Source organism: Bactrocera neohumeralis, chromosome 3 (genome assembly GCF_024586455.1).
Source record: "Bactrocera neohumeralis isolate Rockhampton chromosome 3, APGP_CSIRO_Bneo_wtdbg2-racon-allhic-juicebox.fasta_v2, whole genome shotgun sequence".
Classification (NCBI taxonomy): Eukaryota; Metazoa; Arthropoda; class Insecta; order Diptera; family Tephritidae; genus Bactrocera; species Bactrocera neohumeralis.
In genome coordinates this window covers 71,816,410-71,833,583 of record NC_065920.1, presented here as the reverse complement: position 1 = coordinate 71,833,583, position 17,174 = coordinate 71,816,410, and the positions used below count along the sequence as shown (strand labels likewise).

The 17,174-nt window shown below is 31.6% G+C and overlaps 1 protein-coding gene across 1 annotated transcript in view; it reads left to right on the top strand.

Annotated features, from left to right (window-relative positions):
• The first annotated feature begins 202 nt into the window (after window positions 1-202).
• Window positions 203-17,174, top strand: part of LOC126753021 (trissin receptor) — a 226,987-nt gene continuing 210,015 nt past the window's right edge. Inside the window, exons 1-2 of the mRNA XM_050464113.1 lie at window positions 203-268; window positions 3,659-5,037. The gene's annotated coding sequence lies outside the window, so the exon portion shown is untranslated. The remainder of the gene's footprint in view (window positions 269-3,658; window positions 5,038-17,174) is intronic.

Sequence of the window (17,174 nt, the reverse complement as noted above, 5' to 3'; positions counted from 1 at the left end):
CAGTTATAATGGCTGGAATATGTAACAATAACGCCGCTGCTGTTCGGCAGGTATGTAGCAGGTGCAGCGCGACAATTTCGCTTTTAACAGTGCACGAACTCTGCATAAGTTAACAGCGCACTGTAAAGCAACGACTGCAATTATGTTATAGCCGTGCTTGTTGGACACTTATTCGGCAAGACATTCAACAGAAGGTGTTATCATTTCACAGCGAGCGGACGTATACGACGGAGCCGAAATAAAATGTGCGCGCATTTACCGTTTAAAGGTGAGAGAGTTTAAGTGAATTTGAATTTGAATTTGGTGTAAGTGTGCAAGTGTTTGTTTGCGTGAATATATTTATTCTATATGCGCGCGTCTCTAGTCAGCAATAACGGTAAATTTAAACAGAAAACGCTAAAATATGAATTATTCTGCATTTTGGAAATTGAAAATGAACGGGTGGGAGTGAATTAAATTACTGTTTCGTGTATAAACAAACAACGAGTTGCGTTGTAAGGCAAATGTAAACAAAAGTGGCAGAACAGCAGAAAAACAAAATGGCAACAGAAAATTTTCGCAAACAAAAACAAATAAATGAAAAGATAAATAATAAAATTTACAAAGAAAAAAAAATTTTTTGTGGTCTTTTTGAAATGATGTAAATAAAAGAAATATTTGAAATATTTACATACATACATATATACAGATGTAAAAGTTTCCTATCCGTAGTCTCTGAGTTCCATTTGCTTAATGTTAAAAAGAAAACTAAAATTTAAAATAAACAAATATTAAAAGTAAACAAAATCCAAAATTTATAAGTGTATATGCGCTTATTTAGCAGTGAATGAAAATAATTTTATTTTTTAAATTAAAAATGTGAAAAATATGCTACACAGTTTTTAAGAAAAAAAAACTTCAATATGACAAAAAATTGTTTTTTGACGTCTTGAAAATATTAAAAGTTAAAAAACTAAAAAAATAGTTCATTTCGAATTCTCTGAAAATTAAAATTATTATATAACAAGTAGAAAAAAATTGGAAATTGAAATTGCAATTTATGTGTGCTGATGTACATAGTGCTGAATTTAAGTAAAAATAATTCATTGTTGTATTTTTAAAACAAAAAAAATAAAAATTTTACTAAGTATTGAATTTATGATAAAACGTTTTAAAACGACTAAGAAAAAAATAATTATTTGAAATACATTTTTGAAAAAGTAATCCTTTGAAATAAATGTCTGGCAAAAAGAAAACAAAATTAAACTTGGCGAAGAAAGAAGTAATTATTTAAAAAAAAAAGAAAAGAAAAGAAAATTTATTTGGAAAAGAAGAAAGTAATTATTTGAAACAAGTTTTACGGAAAAAGCAAATCTTTGATTGCTCATGGAAAAATAAGATTTCAATTATTTTCAATAAAAAATTGATTGATGACACTAATTCTTTGAAATGAATTTCTGGTGAAGCAAAGAAAATTTTTTTAGCGAAGACAAAAGTAATTATTTAAAATATTTTCTTTGATAAAAAATTTGTTGGAAAATTAAATTTTAACTATTTTTATTAAAAAAAAATGATTGATTACATAATACCTTAAGAACCAAATTTTTTTCAATAGCTTTAGTCATAAGTAAAAAAGTACTTCTACGAAGTTAGCTTCCAGAATCGAAATATTCGCTGAAAATACCCAGCCCAGTGTTGTACAGTTTAATAATTTCTATGAAAATCACATTTTAATTACTTCCATCGACAAAAAATTGTGTAAAAAAAAGTTTTAATCACTAAGTCACCGCATGAAGAAAGAACAGTGCCATATGTACATACATTTTAATTGGAATTTCTCCAATTGAGTGATTTTTAATTACAAGTTTCAACCCATTACAGTGAAACTTCGATAATCTCAATTAGTGGTAATCATTACTGTGAAAATTTTCAATATTAAAAATAATAATATTTCGAATGAAGCATGAATTTATTTTTATAGTGTGAATTGAAAAAAGTTTTCAAAAAATATTTTAAAGGTGAAAAGTGGCATGAAACTACATAGAAAAAAATAAGCAAAATTTATTTTATTTTTCGAAGGCTTTGCATACTTTTAGGCAAAATAAAGTATTTTATTGATTATATGCTTGAATTGGTCAAAAATCCTGATAAAATATTTTAAAAAGTGGAAAGTGACACGAATCGGAATAAAAATTGAGTTAAAAATATAACAATTCTGGCATAATTTTAAGCAAATAAAAAATTATTTTATTACTTTCTAAGGTTGCTCATACAGACTTGAATTGGAAAAAATTGCCGAAAAAATATTTTAAAAAGTGACAAAGTGAATGACATGAAATTAAAAAAATAATAATAGTTAAAAAATATTAAATATTTTAAAAATTGTTTAGCATATTTTTAGGCGAAATAAATTATTTCATTGATTATATACAACCTTGAATTTGTAAAAAATCCTGCGAATATATTTTAGAGAGTCGAAAGTGACAAGAAATAGCATGAAAAATAACTTATAAAAATAAGTTGCTTTCAAGGTTACCTTATATATATGTACATGTGAACGAAAAAACACATAAAATATATAAAAAAAAAGCGAAAAATTATATTGAAAAAAATAATTAAAAAAAAAATTAAATTTTTGCCGAAATTTTTGCATATTTTTGGTGCGAAAAAAAATTATTATATTTTGAAGTTACCATTTATATATTTCTCAAAAGTTAAAGGAATTAACTTTAAAGGTAATGATATGATATTACATGTGAACGGACATAAAATATTGAAAATAAAATTGAAAAAAAATATATTTTGAATATAATTTTTGTGTACTTAAAAAAATTATTACATATATAAAGTAAAATAAATTTATTACTTTGAAATAAGTCTAGTTGATTTGAAAAATGCTCAAAAAAAAGTGAAGTGAAAAAAACTGCAATAATATATAATATTTTATTAGAAATTTTCGAAGTCACCGTTTATATATTTCTCAAACGATTAATATAATTACTTAAAAGTTATGATATGACGTGATATTGAAAAAAAAATTAAAAGCTATATTGTTTGCGTAGCGTTACAAAGTTTCCTGTTACCTTGTTTGCATATTTTTAGGCGAAAACATATTTACTACTTTCAAATAATTTCAGTTGATTTGAAAAAAAACGGATAAATATATTTTAAAAAGTGAACTGAAATAAAATTGAAAAAATATTAAATAATTTTGTTCGGAATTTTTGCATAATTTTAGTTATTTTTTTTATTGCTTTCGAAGCATACTTTTAGCGAAATTTTTTTTATTACTTTATCCGAAGTTACCATTTTTATAATTCTCAAACGGTTAATGGAATAACTTATAAGTTATTAAGCCTATACTCTAAAGCTCTCTGAGCTATACTGTGTTGCTTACTTAGGGTATAAAATACATTCTATTAAATTTTAAGTTTTGCATTCTTATAGTATTGTATTATATAAGATATAAATTTGAAAAAATGCTATAGAGAATGAATTTTATTAGTCTTTTTAAATTATGTTTTCCAACATGAAATTTCACAAATAAATTTGTAAGAAAGTAAAGTTTATATAAATTTATAACAAATTGCTCTTAGTTTTAATTAAAATTGCCTAAAAACGTCAAATGTACATTGTTTAAAGATCGAAATGTTATTTTTAAATATTTTTTATATTTTAGAGAAGTGGAGTTCTTAAAGATATCTAAATAAAAATGTATCAATGAAACTACCAAAACCTCAATTTTTCTAAAAAATGTGAAGGTGAATGTATTAAAACAACCAAAAAAGCACTTTCTGCCGAAAAATGTAAAATACGTTTTGTGAAAAATTTTGTGAAAACATACAATAAATATACTAAAAATATATCAAAATCGCTCAAAAGAGTACTACCTGAAATAAGATGGTTAAACAACAAAAGTCAAAGTAGAAATAAGCACTTCAAAATAAATGGAGCAGAAAGTGAAAGAGCATATGGAAAGTAAAACAGGCAGTATAAAAGCAAAGTGAATAAAACAAAAAAAAAATAAAAAAATTATAAAAAAATATAACGGCAACGACTCGAATAATAAGCTGCAATAAGTAGTCGTGCCAGAAAAAAATGTAATTATTATAGCAAACAAAAAAATATTTTAAAAACCTACCCTTTTAGCTTTTTAAAGCGCTTTTAAAACTGCAGCATTGCCTGCTTTTAGGCGCACATTACAATAATCATAAATACTTAATAGCTTACGCCCCTCTCAAAAAGCGCTGCATAATGCTTTGTAAAAATGGCAGCGCCTTAAATTTACGAAAAGAAGAAGTGAGCTGTCGCAGCGAATAACTGTAAGCGGCGAAGTAAAACTTTCGGCCAACATTAAAGTTTGTGAAGCATTAAAGAGTGCAGCAGAGCATGGCATTAGAGCGCGCGACAGCAGTGTGAGCAAAAGTGCAAAAGTGTATATGAGACCTAAAGTGACCAGTGAAAAGTGCGAAGTGAAGCAAAAGGTGCGTAAAAGTGAAAGTGAAAAGTGAATTGAAGTGTGTATCGAATTAAGGTCATAGTTCAAAATGTTTAAATAAGAAAAAGAAAAATATATGAAGCAAACATTTCGAAAAGTGTCAAAGTTTCTACAGAAAATGTCCTTGTAGTACTGCTCAATAAATATCGCGGAAAATTTATCATTGAAAGTTTGCTTTGCTCCAAAACAAATTTCTCATACGAATTCAATATCAGTTCGTCTATATAAAAAATACTTATTTAAAATAACAAATCCAAGTAAGCTGCTCACCGCATATCCTTTTTGCCAGCATACAAAAAGCGCAGGAGCTTCAATACCCAATAATAAAAGTAATCCAAATAAAATCGCAGCTAAAATTGTAAGTGAAAAAGACACTGCGAGATAAACAACTGATCCAGTGTGTGTTAACTGCCTGTAAACAAGCTTACGGCATTAGGCGGCGCGTCTACGGAAGCAGCAGCTGCAGCAGCAGTTGTGGTAAAGGACATTCGGCACAAACATACTGAAAATTTAATGTGTTTTGCTTTAAAGATACGCACTTATTTTTCGAAAACTTGGAGGTAAGTGAGTTTTATGACTTTCTATATGTTTATATGTATGTATATGTAATTATGTATGGGTTAGGGAAGTAAGCTGGCAAAATCTCTCATTGATTGATGAATCTTATCCATGAATAAGTGAAACTTGCAACTTTAAGTAACCAATGAAGTCAACAAAATTATTTCTTTTATTCGCGATTCCTGATCTCAGGTTGAAAAAACGTCAATTTCTATTGCACAGCAGCTATAAAAGCATAAAAGTATATATTTGTATAAAAATCTTTATCTCGATTTTGAGAAAACTTCCATCACTTCGTCGCAGAGACTACACGTGGCAACTTTTCCTTTGTCCACATAGCGATGAGGAATAGTGCATCGGGAGGACTCGCTGGAGGAGAGGCGCAGTGAGTTTTTTCACAGTTGGGTCGAAGCTAGGAGTAAAGGTTGTATGAGATTATTCTGTAAAACGTTTTTCGTCAATCTTAAATTTAGGGAACCGGACCACTGTAGAGTTTTTCAGCAGAAGACTCATTGGGCTAGCCAGAAGGGGTAGCCTTAACCCGCTCAAACCGTAATAAGACAAAGTTGGATCTACATTGGCGCCTTGCGTTCTAACACTAGACCAATAGACCTCGGATGTTCTTAGCAAGCGCTGGTCGACGACCTGGAACTGTGCGACAGCAAGATCCTTGTGGCCTAAAAACAACTCATGAGATCTGCTGAACTGCTCGCCCTTAGCCGGCGCTGGTCGATGACCCGTACCTGCTCAATTGCAAAATCCTTGTGGCCTAAAATGAACACATGAGATCTGCTGAACTACTTGCCCTTGGCAAAGTTCATTTTGCAGCAATTCATACTGGACACTGTCTAGTGTATCTTCATCCCGCAAGGTAAAAATATTGTTGAATGCAAGTTGCGAAAGTTGTATGGAAGAGGGAGAGGTGGAGACATCCAGGCACTTCCTGCTCCATTGTCCAACCTTTGGAACACCAAGGTTGAAACAGCACCCCAGTCAGACCTTCGGCAAATTAGAAGATATAGACGAAACTGACAGTAGATAGATAGATAGATAGGAAAATTGGGGCTTTACACTCATATATGGTCACAAGGTCCAGCATCCTGAACAATTTCAGAAGCCTGCTGAGGGTATGTGATTCCTGTTCACGCATATGGAACCAGAGACTTGAGCCTGCCTCTGCAAATTGCTGGAAAATGCAGAATCAGGTGTTCTGAACTTTCCTCTACTAGTTTGCGCTAGATAGAAAGCTGTCATTAGCCGTCTCAACAAATTTGTGAAAAGCTCAAAGTGATTTGTCGATCTTGTGAGCTTCTGATCTATTATACTATAAAGGAGTTTTAAGTACCTCAACCAATCGGGTCTCTAAGCTATCCAAGTGAGATCGACCTCTTAACATAACCTAACCTAACCTAAGTTCCTAGGTGTTATTAAGGGGTTAGACAAGTCTGGTGTTTTCAAAAAATTAAAGTTTTTTGTGCTTAAGTTAGACATTAGGATTTCAAAAATTTTGTTAGAAATATTTTTCTGGCCCTTTTTTCCGTTTTCAAAAAATTTATTTAATTTTAGTACGCCACTTACAAACAAGTTTTACGGGTATTGAGATACCGTTATTGTTAAATTTTGTTTCCGATATTATCATTTCCTACACATTTGTGGGATCACTGTGGCCCTTAGAGATACTTTTGAAAGCGGTTAAGCTGGAGATTGGCTCAGTAGCCACCATCTTTTATGAAAATGTGGATGTCAAGACTTATTTGTAACAATCAATTAAGTTCATTGAAAAGACCTGGCACATAGCGCTACTAAAAATAAGTTCATATGATTTTCAGTTAGCCCTAACCATCAAAAGGCGCGTGTATAAAATTGACAACTTTCGGATCATTAGTGAATTATAACATTTTGAGTGAAGAAATTGAAGTTGTTGGAGTGAGCTGATACTCTAAGGATATGAGTATGAGATAAGGATTGAGTGTGTACATCATATCATTCATGAATATTTGGCTTGAGAGAGCTCTGTGCAAAGTAGTTGTCGTGCTGAGCTCACATTTTTGACCAAAACAGCGTCGAGCTGATGATTTGGAACCGATTTTGGAGGTGTTCAAGCGTAATAAACCCGAGTTTTTGCGTCGATAAGTAACAATATAACAGTCGGCTGGCCAGGTTATGATGTCTGTATTTGGAGATGGGCATGGAATAATTTTTATTGACTACATTGCAAAAGGAAGAGCCTTCAATAACAATTAATAGCGTTATGAAGGACAAAATCACTGAAAAACAGCCGCATTTGAAGAAAAGGAAATTGTCACAGACAGTGAAAACGATAGCATATAACCATGAGTTGAGCTTTGAATTGCTTCCGCATCTACCATATTTTCCAGATCTACTTTCCAGCGACTACTTTCTGTTCTCAGATCTCAAAGAAATGCACGCTGGGAAGAGATTTTCGTCGAATGAAGAAATGATCGCCGAAACTGAGGCCTATTTTGAAGCAAAGTACAAATCGTACTACCAAAATACATAGTAGCGAAAAGTTAGATGGTCGCTATAATCAGTAAATTACTTTTGAATGGAAAAATGTTGAATAAAGAAAACAAATTTTGTCAAAGAAATTGGCAAATCTAAGATAGCAAGACTTCCGGCGACTTTTACATTCCTGTTACATTCACAATTATTTAGACACTCTACCTTTGAAACATATTTATCACTTTTGTATAATTCATTTGATATTAGCTTTACTGTGTGCTTAGCTTTAGTGAGTTGAATACTGGTGCTTTCATTTCAATACGATATTTGTTTTTGCTTTTCGAAAGATATATATATTAAAAGTTGCAATTGGTGAATATATTTTGCACATATTTCCTTGAGAATATTTTTCGTATTCCATAACCTTCACTTTACTTACTAGTACCTCAACAACAAGCTACAACTAATGTTCCGCTGTAATAATATGTACCATAATGTCACCTAAAATACAAAACAACGTATCATCAAAAAAATCGAAATTAAGTTTTTTATTGCTTACGATTCACTAAATAATATTAAAAATTAAATTTTCAGCTGCCGCAGTCAGATATAACCAATACATAACCAACAAGTAACCAATATATAACCACTATATAACCAACATATAAGGAATATATAACGACTTTATAACCAAAACTCAAATTTTGTTTCAATACGAGTATAAGTGTTTTCTATTATATCGTTTTTCTTCGTCTGTAAACTTATGAAAAGTGATGTTATGTTATTTTGTATTTTAGCTGCCGATATGTAATACCCATTCGGCCATGAAAGCATCGGCTAGCCAACGAAAAAAGTGATGTCATAAAATAGTGTCGTTATTACATATGCGCAGGGCACACTTTTCGCATATCATATTGGCGCTTTACTTAACGAAATGCGATAACGGTACCCATTACGCGTCGGTGCACAAATAATGAGATGCTTGTGAAAAAGAGAACTTGAAAAAAAATTTCGCACAAAAATGGCTTATGTTCCGGTTAATAATGTACATGGGTGCATGAGTGTGTGTGTATGTGTGTGTGTTGTGGCATAAATTGTATTGCTGAAATTCGATAGCACTTTTGTTAAACGCGAATTTGTAAGAAACGCAATGAACCGCATGGCTGCCATAATAAATTGCGCAGCTAACGACATCCATTGCTGATGAGTGCTCACCTCGTTGTCATTTAACAAGTGCTGCAGCAAAAAGGTAGCATGTGATTGTATGTGTGAGCGGTAGTAGAGTACTTTTATTTTTATGATAAAATGGCAGTAAGGTAGAAATGAAAGAATGAAAAGGCATAATGTGCGTAGATAAAATGCTAGGGTATAGTTGTGAAAACCGTTGCGTGCTTTTAGGCGTTTCAGTAGTTTTTTCGCAAATTGACGTAAGAGCACTGGATTTTTCGGTTAATATAAATCGGCGTTAGAGCACGAAACAATGTATCGTTATTTAGTTAAATAAAATACAAATAAAAAAAAATATTAAAAAAAATTCAGAGCAGCGTTTAAAATAAAATAACTCAGGAGCCAAAACTAAAAGCACGTACACTTAAAGAACAAATAAAAAAAATTAAAAGCAAAAACCCCACTTCATGCCTTATGCGCCTAAAAGTACACTACAAGTAAACCCCTAAAAGTATACTACACCTTGCAAATTCATCCCTTTGTGCAGCAATATTATCAGCCAATGCCAAGCGTGTAGGTTTCATTGAAAATTAAGTTGGCTTCTAGCTATCAATTTGCGATCTTCATGACTCAGCAATACACCGGTGCGATTGAAATAACAAAGCAATGCTCATGAAATTGAAAATTTCGCCAATAAGACATATGTACGTACGTCCCCAGGAGCGTGCTTGACAAAAGCAAAAGCAAAAAAAAAAATCAATCAGTGTTGTGCAGAATGCAGAGCACCTGCTGAGTTGTGAATAAATTAGATTTTTTTCTATTTTGAGCTTGGCTTGAATGAATACAAATTGCCGCATCTGTTTTTGTGACAGTAAAAGGCTGCTGATTTTTGCTTCTTGGGCATAGTTATATTAAAATTTATTTACGCAACGTTGAATAAAGTGAAATGAGCATTTTAGGTTTGCCGGTGTTGGGTATAAATGTGGGGAATTTATTATTAAATAAGTGCAAATATTTCTAAGGGTATGCATACCTGTAGATTGTAGCTTTTTGTAGAAACTATAACTTTATTTGGAAGTTAAGGCAGTCTAGTGCCATAAAGAATGGCCTAAATTTGGCAAGATATTCCAGGTGTAAGGAAAAACGAGTCAAATAGTTATTTTTAAGGCTTTATTAAATATTCATTTGAGTGAATAACACCTGATCAAATTTGAGTCGGACAGACCAAACTAAAAATTTTATTGCTGCCTTCCATACAGCGTCACTTAAAATGCAAAATAACGTAACATCACTTTTCTTAAGATAACAGGCGAAAAAAATGATATAATGAAGCCTTTTATATTGAAAAAAAATGTGGGTTATGGTTATAAAATGGTTATGTATTGGTTATATTTTGCTTATAAAATGGTTATATACATTTTGGTTATATATTGGTTATACCTGAGCGCGGAAGCTTGAAATTTTACCATATTACATATATACTATAAAGTAGTGAATCGTAAGCAATAAAAAAACTCAATTTCGATTTTTTCGATACGTTGTTTTGCATTTCAGTTGACGATAGGCGCTTGAGACAATACAAATATGTACCAAAACATTAACCGAAATGTATACAGCCGGTCGTATTTAGATCCTCAGCTATTACTCTGATGCCTAAACTACAATTTTCAAGCACCGTTTTTTTAATTTTTTCGACGATCATATTTAACAGAGTTGGATGGATGACTCGCATTAGATAAGACCATGACTTCATATCCTTCATTGAATGCTTCTTGGCGCTCAAATACTTGTTTTCGTGATAAAGTAGACTCTTCAAAACTCTTTTTTTCAACGTTTCCGTAGCCGTAATTCTATTGAAATACTAAATTTTAGGCAATTTCGTTCTTCAGCTTTTTTTCATGGCAAAAATCGCCAGACAAACTTTTTGCGTCTTAAATAAAAAGCTGTCAAACAAATACTAATTGGCATTGACTAATTGAGATCAAGCTTTACATGAGCATAAAAAGTTGTATACCAATCTAGGAAAAAATTTATTTATCGGTTCCGAGTCAAATTTTGATTAGAAAGTATATTTCGAAAAAAAAAATTGTTTTGATGCTGACTGACTTGGACGTTTCGACACTATAGAAGAATCGAAAAGGGTCACTGGTTTCATTTTGTACCAGTTGAATACTCTTTTTAGAACCGTAAAGTAAAACAAAATAATTTTTGAACCCTAACTTTAAGGATAGTATCCTCAGGATAATTTTTTTAACTTTGTTTCACTTCTATTCGTATAGGAATCCTGGACTCTAACAGGTTATAAACCAGCTACATCGGGGTAAAAAATTTATATCTGTAAGAGAATTTGAATAAATTTAGTTAGCAGCTATTTTCAGCTGTAATTTTCAGCAGGTTTATGAAAATAACGTTAACTCGAATGGATAAAGTATTAAGGAGTCTTATGCTATCTAGGCAATACATATACAAGTAGAAGGTTGTGTTTTATATTTCGCGATTAGAGAACAAAAGCACATATTAATCACATAAAATTGCTTTATTGTTTTTCAAAATATTCTCCATTAAGTTTTTTACACTTTTTTATGGGTTTGAACCAATTGTCGAAGCACTTTTGCCACTCTGATCGAAATATCTCCAAAACATGCGTTCTGAACGCCTCAACCGTTGCCTAAAAATGATGGCCACTTAGTTTATTTTTTCTCGTACGAGAATAAAAAGACGTCAAATCGATGTTTTAAGTGCTCAAAAATTAAAGTTGTTTTCTTTCGATGTGTGAGGGCTCGCATTGTCGTGATGAAGAGTGATCCTTCTTAATACTTCGGTCAGGTGGAAATCCAAGTCCCCCTGCTGTCGAGTTATCCACGTATGAATGTATACGTATAAGGCTGTGGGTCCACCGTGCTTTGACTGAAGTTTGTCATCGTTGCTGCCATCTAATTATGCTCTTTTTTCTCTCCTCTCATAGTTTTATTTCTGTATTTGGTGCTGATAGCTCATATAATCTCGTGAATTCATCTCCTTGGATGTCTATGGACGGCTAGTAGCTACTACTTCAGCTGCTTCGCTGAATATAGTTCGAAAGCATTTGTTACTCTTATCGCTGTGAGTCTAAGCACTGCATTTATTGGTCTGGCATACTATTTTATGTCTAGTCTATGTATTTATGCTGGAGCAGCATATAGTATTATTGAGCTCATCGCTTTTGCGATTAGAAGTCGATGGTTGGAGTGCACACAGCCTCTATTTGGCATCATTCTGTTTTGCGTTAAGCCAGTTCGAGACTAACAGAAGAGAACATTGGTGTTTCTTAGGTCTTGTTTAGCAACTGCTACCACTATAAGGTCGTCCGCGTCTGCGTTTAGCACTCCATCATTCACGAGATAACATAAAAAAGGGCCTACTACTGAACCATGTAGTACTCCACTTGAAATAGAGTAACTCTTGGTGCCTTCGTAGGTGTCTGAGATCAGCCTTCTATTTGTTTAATGTATATTATTTGAACAAATTATTGTATAGTGAAAATAAGAGCTTATTCTAGTAGGTTAATTTACGATCTGCTTATATAAAGTCTACAGCACTCTTTCGATTTTTTGCTAAGTCGTCTCATTCAAAAGTTATTGGAATTCAAAGTTCAATCACAAATCGTAAAACATAATTTTTATTATATACCATATTCTTTCACAAATTGATGCCTCATTTATATGTACATATGTATTGTATATTAGAAATTCTTTTCTAAACACTATTATAAATAGCTCAAATCACGTTTCCCACTCACACATTTACCACTACTGCTGCCGCAATGAAAGTCCTTCACTACAAACGAAACTATTTTGTGAAATCTCTCATAAAGTTGACATTCCAAAATGCCAAAGTACATACTAATTATATTAATGAACGAATAACTAGACAAAGAAATAGCGAAAAAAATACAAATAAATAACCACCTGTGTGTGTGTTTACCTTTAACAAGCTATATGTATAGACACATGTTACGACACGCAGCTATTAAACTTTAACCCCATGTAAATTGGCGCTCATGAATTATGTAAAACACGCAACATGATGCCGCTAGTATATAAGAATGCTTGTACTACACGATTTGTGTTTGTTTACACACACACGTAGCTCATAACGCATCCTTGTGATGTGAGCGAATGAAACAAAAGAGAAGAAAAAAATTCCAGTCACGCAAAATAATTGTGTGCTCTGGTAATATGCATTGACAAAGCGTAAAGAAGGAAGCCATAAGGCTGTCTAACTGTTTCCAATCAGCGGAAAAGCATTGGTTGCTAATAAATTATGTTTATTTGCGCGGTTATTATACTTTTGTCTTATTTATTTGCATGAATATTTGCTACTCAAATGATTTTTTATTTATTTTTGGTGAATTTTTAGGACAATGTTCGGCTTTTATGAACTAAATTTTAGCAATTGTTTGCATGCAAGTAGATTAAGATAGGTTAAAATGGTATTAAATGGTCTTTAGCTTGATTTTGATCGTCGGTTTGTATGGCAGCTATATGCTATAGTCGTCCGATTCAAACAATTTCTTCAGAGGTTGTAGCGTTGTTTAAGAAATCCATCTCTGCCAAATGCTGTGAAGATATTGATTTAAATAAAAAAGTTTTCTATACAAAGACATCATGCCGAACGTTCAGTTTGTATGGCAGCTATATGTTATAGTGGTCCGATCTAAAGAATTTTTTCGGAGATTGTACCGTTGCTTTGAATATTAACATATCTCAAATTTTGTGAAGATATCACTTTAAATAAAAGAGTCTCCCATACAAGGACTTCATTCCGATCGTTCAGTTTGTATGGCAGCTATATGCTACAGTGGTCCGATTTAAACAATTTCTTCGGAGGTGGTGCTTCTGTTTGAGAAATCAATCCATGCCAAATTTTGTGAAGCTATCACTACAAATAAAAGAGTCTGCCATACAAAGACTTCATGCCGGTCGTTCAGTTTGTATGGCAGGTATATGATAGAGTGGTCCGATATTGGCCATTTCGATGAATGAGTAGTTTATTGAAGAGTAAAGGACGTGTTCAAAATTTCAAATCGAAATCTCTAAAACTGAAGGGCTAGTTTGCGTATATAAAAACGGATAGAGAGTGCTGACTAAGTCGACTCTGCACGTCATGCTGATCATTTACATCTATGTTTTATATCTTAGATGTTTCCTTTGTTTAATAATATTGTTAATATATCCTACTAAAAGTATAATTATATGAAACAATACACTTACCAGTACAAATATCTGTTATATCCATCCCCTACAAAATTCGAAATCTCAATAATTCAGCACTAAAGACTGCATTAAGACCATTAAATTAATAATTTAAAATTTCCAAATATCTTTATTTTAGCCATATATTATTATTATCTTATTCTGAAATTTCTGAAATAATTTCAAAATTTTCCAAAATATATTTTTTTCAAAAAACCGTATTTTTCAAGCACTGCTTAAATTTCACTTTTATGAGAAACAAATTTTTTTATTTTCAAAATATTATTTACCCAAAATTCGTGAAATATTATTACGCTTGTGAAGCACTTTAGACCAATCATAAAATAATCAGCGACAAAAACCCCAAATTTATTGCATTTTTCGCCCTCAATTAAATATTAAATGCATATACACACACACACACGGCCAAAAATAAAATGAAAACCCAAAGCAAATAAGCGAAATAAAGCAAATATTGAAAATGCCGCGATTTTGAGGAGTAAATTGGCAATAAACGTTAGTTATACGCTTTTGAGCGCAACAGAATTCGTAATAACTGTGCACACACCAAATAAATTCAATAAATGTTACTCATACGCCGTGGCTAACCCAATGGAAAGTTAGATAGCTGTGCCACGCGAACACGTAGGAACAATAAAACGAGCGCAAAAGTGCTGCAAACAGATACCACTATACATACACACATACTGAAGCATATTCACACACACACACACAAACGTACATACCTACAAACATGCACATGGCGATCTGTGAAGCGTGCGGCATCCATAAACGAAATTCAATAAATTCGACATAGAAGCGAAAATATTGAATTTTACTGCGGAGTCTATAAATAAATTAGTTATATAAACTGTGAAATCATAAAGCCATAAAAAATGTGCACTTTCGTTCCCAAAAAAAGACTTGGAAAAATATTTTTGCTGCGCTAAATGCTAAAATACCGCGACTGCGGGTGGCGCACGCTAGGTGCATGAGGCTAGAGACCGCTAAAACACATAAAGCAAACCGGCGTCGAAATAAATTTAAGCGAAAATATGACAATGCAAGTACGAGTGCTCATAGATAGCCGATGCAATAGTGCGCAATGCCATGAAAATAATAAAAGCAAATAGTAAATGAAAATGAAAAATTATCAATGACTGCAGGTGTGTAAGTGCCCATATACGTTCTTCTATAATATTACTTGTACATGTGCTACCTCGATTTCTGCACTACTGCCCTTCGGTGTGGGTGTGCGCTAGCGTTTGGTCAGCGTATAAACAAATGGCAATAAAAGAGTGTAGAATGCAGCGTTAAGCTAAATAAATTATTGTCGCATAGAAAACAAAGCCATTAAGATAATGTAGACGTGAATTGTGTACAGTTATGTTTGCAAGAAAATGACAGTTGCATTGTAAATAAAATGACTGGCATTTCCGCGGCAATAATTTGTTAGAAAAGTGTGATAAACAGGAAGTGGTGAGTTACTAATGCAGGAAGCTTGTTTTTTAAGTAGATACCGGTCAGTAATATAAAGTAAGTTTAAAGTGAAAGTTATTATTACTTTTTAGCACTGTAATTTAAATGTCATAACAAAAAGTTTTTAAATCCAATCTTTGTAACTATGACAAATAAATTATTCAAAAAAGTGATTTTACAAATTTAAATATCCAAAATTTTTCAAAATTTTTTTGTAACTATGACAAATAAAACATTCAAAAAAGTGTTGCGATTTAAAAAAAAAATTTTAATTTCAAAAAAATTTTATTTTTCAATTTTTTAAATTTCAAAAAAATTTTAATTTTAAATTTTTGAAATTTCAATAATTTTTTTAATTTTCAATTTTTTAAATTTCAAAAAGTTTTTAATTTTTTATGTTTCAAAATTTTTTCATTTTCAAAAAATCGATCAACACTTTTTTGAATGCTTTATGTGTCATAATTACAAAGAGACTTTTTTCATATTCCCATATCTTTAAAACAAACACACTATAATTTATAACGATGTCTTAAATAGTTTTTGAGTTACAGTCTTCTAAATTGTAGTCGCTCAGCTCAATTAGTTTATCTTTAAAAACTTTTCTCCCAAAACTGCATTTTTAAAATTTGCTTGAGTGCTTGGGAGATAAATGATCCGTTTACTATTATATTTTTGCAGCATCTTCTTTATATATCCAGTTCACCATACAATGATCTACCCGTTTATTGAACTGAATCCCATCTTATTGTTCCTCGATTATTGAACATTATTTTCTATTAGAGGATTTGTTTTAATTCCGCAGTTTTATGTTTAAATTACCAAAATAACCTTTTGTTTAGGCTAGTTGTGCCCTTAAATATAAATATAATGTATTTATTTTTTCCAGATTTTAAATCTTTATATAATCACTTAGGCGAGATTATGAGTTTAGCAATACACACTTATTATTTACATATTTATAAATTTTTTAATTTAATTTTTAAAATTAAAAACTGCATCAAACTCCCAAATATGGTTTCCTGATATTACATTGAACTCTACAATTTTATCAAATGATCGCTCTGCCTTCGATTCATGAGGTGTGAGTCCTAGCTAAAACAGTTTTAAGGTATAACAATGAACTGTTGCCTACATTTAGGGTCATATAATGATAATTGTTAAAGAAATTGGAAAATTAACGCACATGGAGTTATTGAAAAATAAATTATAAATATTTCTTTTATTTTATTTTTATTTAAAATAACTGCATTTCTGCCCTTTCTATACCATTTTTTTAGCAGCTGAATGCATATATGGTGTGCCTTAGATAATAAATCTGTTTTGTATAATGACAAAATTAAATAAAAATAAATAAGATATACATATTTTTAACCACATTAATTTTTTTTTAAAACGAATTATTTTTTCTTTATTTTTTAGTATTTTTTTAATTTACTGTAGAGAAGTTCTTCCAGTTGCTTGTATCATCTAAAAAACGATTTAGATATATATATGTATATACTTGTATATATACATATATATATGGCATATAACCAATACATATAAACGATCGGGATCACGAGACGAGTCGAATTCCGAGTGACTTTTACTTGATTGTCTGTGTATACAAGCTGTTGTGGCTGGGGGCGCGCCATCTAAGAGCTCTCTATACCCACTTCCTAACCCATTCAAGCTATATCAAGTTGTCATTTCTTTTTGACTCACCCTGTGAAAACGAGGGAAATTGGATTATAGCCTCCTCTTTTAATGGTTTTCTTAAACACTACTAAAAGTATCATAAATATATTACAAAATAC